Below are 3273 nucleotides of genomic sequence, written 5' to 3'. Positions count from 1 at the left end.
TAGTAGTAGTAGTAGTAGCAGCAGCAGCAGCAGCAATAGTAGTAGTAGTAACAGTAGTAATAGTAGAAAAAAAATATTTCTGCTATCCTTAACACTATTTAAAACACCATGAGCATAACAAGACTAAAAAGATAGTGGATAATATCCTTTCTACAAATTTCTCCAACACCAAAAGACCTTAAAAGAAAAATGTGGGTAAAAAATCAAACAAAAATGAACAACAACTACAAAAACAAAACAAAGTTGAATCTGTGATTGTTTTAGTCTGGGTTTAACTTAGGTTGTTCCCCTAATAATTAAGGTTCAATATTGCAACAGAATGAAATATTTATAGGATATTCAAAATTTAATTGCTGGTTCTCTCTCTCTCTCTCTCTCTCTCTCTCTCTCTCTCTCTCTCTCTCTCTCTCTCTCTCTTCTGATGTGTATGGGCTTAATGCTTTTTAGAGAATCTCTCCTCCTCCTCCTTTTTCTTCTCCTACAGTACATCCTTTTCTTTTCTTTTCATTTTTTTTTCTGATTGAAATGCCTTATACAGAAGAATTCAATTTAACTTGTAAGGATAAAAGTAAAATATTATTTAAACATTTCAAAAATCAAGAAAGAAGGTACTACTGTAAGGATAATTTTTGGGTTGTGACCTAATCTAAATTAATTTTGGTCACAGGGAATATCCCAAATAAAATACCAAGTCAGCTGGAAATTTATGGTGATTTAATTAATATAGAGGAAAGAAATTAAGGAGAAGGGAGAGGAAAAAGGTGTAAGATTTCTCTCACCTGACCTGTGTCAAGGGGAAGATTAGAGGCTTTCTCTAAAAGGATAGTGGTAGGTAAAGGAAGGTAAAGGAGAAAGAATCAGTCTAAACTCCAAGAGAGCTCAGCTAAGATGCCTAAACCTGAACTAGCTACTAAGCTTCTCCCAGTATAGTACTTTAAAAATGGATTTGAACTCTGGACTTCAATCCCCAGAAGCCCTTGCTCTACTTCCCCAGAATACTTTGTAACCTCACCTGGGCAGAGAATGAGATGGGTATTTAACCTGATTGCAAAGGCTTTTGGGTTTCTTTACTTCCTCTCTCCACTGGCAAACAGATGCGTCTCATGATGTGAGTGAACATGATGTAAGTGAAATTTTGGGTGGGCCTCATGACCACCTGGCACATTGCTTTTCTTACTTGCATATTCTTAAATTCTCAACTTTTAATAAACCTCTAAAATATGATACTCCTTGCAGAGAGAAACTAATTTCTAACTGCCTCAGTCTCCCCTAAATTTTAATCTTTACAGTACCAAGGAAAATTCACCGCCAAACTGAACAATAGCTCCAGCCACTCAGAAATGCCAAGAGACCCAGCATGCTACCACCAGCCACTTCTCCGCTGTCCAAGACACCAGAGAGAGAAAGTGCTGCTAAATTTATAGAGGGTTTTTTAATTACTTTCCTGCATCTCACATGTACCAATGGTAGCTTAAGCTTGACTTAGGACAACCCAGGGGTCTGTCAGTTGTTTCTGATTTGTCATTTGCTAGCCCATGTCTGTTATAGGTAATCCTCTTAAACACTTAATCCTTAAGTATGGATGTAGGCATTCCTGATTTTGTTAGAATAAGTAGGTTGGAGTAATCTAAAGTTCACATTACCAAAACCTTTTAAAAAGACAACAATATCTGAATACCTAAGTCAGTGAATTATATTACCAAAAAAGGAAAATATAAATAATAGTTTATTATCATTAATATAATTTAAAAATACTTCCTATGTTCAAGGAGATGTTCTAAGCATTTTATGATTGTTACCTCATTTTCCCTAATAGTAACCAAGAGAAATAAATGAAGTTATTATCCTTATCTTGCAGATTAGAAATTTGAGGCACACAGAATTTACATGACTTGACCAGACAAAGAGTTCATCAGTTTCTGAGACTGGATTTGAACTCAGGTTTTCCTAACTCCTGCCTCAAGCTTTTCATATCCTGAACCATAATTATGATTAATTAAAAAGCAACTGAAATTGTGTTAGAAAGCTTTAATCATACCTGAAATACAAAGATAATTTGATTGGTAAAACAATATAGTCACAGTAGATACAAAAGTACCTCAAACCACTTTACCACAATAATTATAAGAAAACTCTTAACAGAGTACAGCATTTATTAATGCCTAAACCCTACAAAACATAGAATGAAAGGCCCTTTTTCTAATATGGCATGAAGCCTATATGTATATCCAATTCTTATATGATGTTAAATAGTAAAAAAATGAAAAGAACAGATATATTAATAATTATAGGGGTAAAAAAGCAAGGGTGTTTCATTTCCTCACTCATATTTGATATAGTTAATGAAACCCCAGCTGAAATTTTATCCCTCCCCCAACAAATTAAATATCGAAACATAGAAAAAATTGAAAAACTATTATTGTATTTCAATAACTTAAAAAGTCTTCAAAAGTTAGCAAATTACCTGGAACATAAAATAGAAGCAGTAAAGTAACATAACACCAAAATCACTCCATGAAAATCAGCTACATTTTAATATGGAATAAGAAAAATATAGAAGTCTCTTTTAAAATAACTACAAAATGTCAAAAAATCATGAAAAAATAAAATTGTCCATATGAAGAAAGGATTGATTCTCCCCTTGCCTATTTTAAAATTAATCAATAAAAACTTAAAACATCCCTACTTAACACTAAGTATGGAAGGTCCACAAGCCACTTGCTAAAAGTGGGTGAATCTCCAGAAGTGACTGACCACCCACTACATAGTACTAAGCAAATGTAAAGACTGCAATTAGTACCCATAAAGTGAAGAAAGGGACAGGAAGGGACATGGAAAAAAAGGACTATAAAAGTCCTGAACTTCCTGTCCAGCAGGATCTTTTGCCTGAATTTTTGGCTTGTTGGATCTTGGACTGGAACTGTAGCTTGGATTTACAACTTGAGACTTCAACCTGGGACTCTGACTCTTGAACTGTTTCTGGTAAGACTGCTACTGTATTTTCACTTTTTGAGCTTTACCTTGGGTGAGTGAGAAGTTGACCCTCCTTTCCTGGCTTCTGGAGAGATTAGTTCCAGAGAAGTCTCCTCTTCTTGAAGAATGCCTTGTGAATTCAACCTTTGTTTAATTCTCCAAGTCCTCTGACTGAGGGGTTAATGAGCCCTGCCTGGGATAAGCCAGGGGAAAGAGAAACATTGTGGCTGATAGGCTAGACTTCTCCTCTACCCTCTTTTACATTTCCCCACTGTTACCCTAAAAACTAAAATTCCTGGG

This window comes from Monodelphis domestica, chromosome 8 (genome assembly GCF_027887165.1).
Source record: "Monodelphis domestica isolate mMonDom1 chromosome 8, mMonDom1.pri, whole genome shotgun sequence".
Classification (NCBI taxonomy): domain Eukaryota; kingdom Metazoa; phylum Chordata; class Mammalia; order Didelphimorphia; family Didelphidae; genus Monodelphis; species Monodelphis domestica.
Note: the sequence above shows the minus strand (reverse complement) of the source record.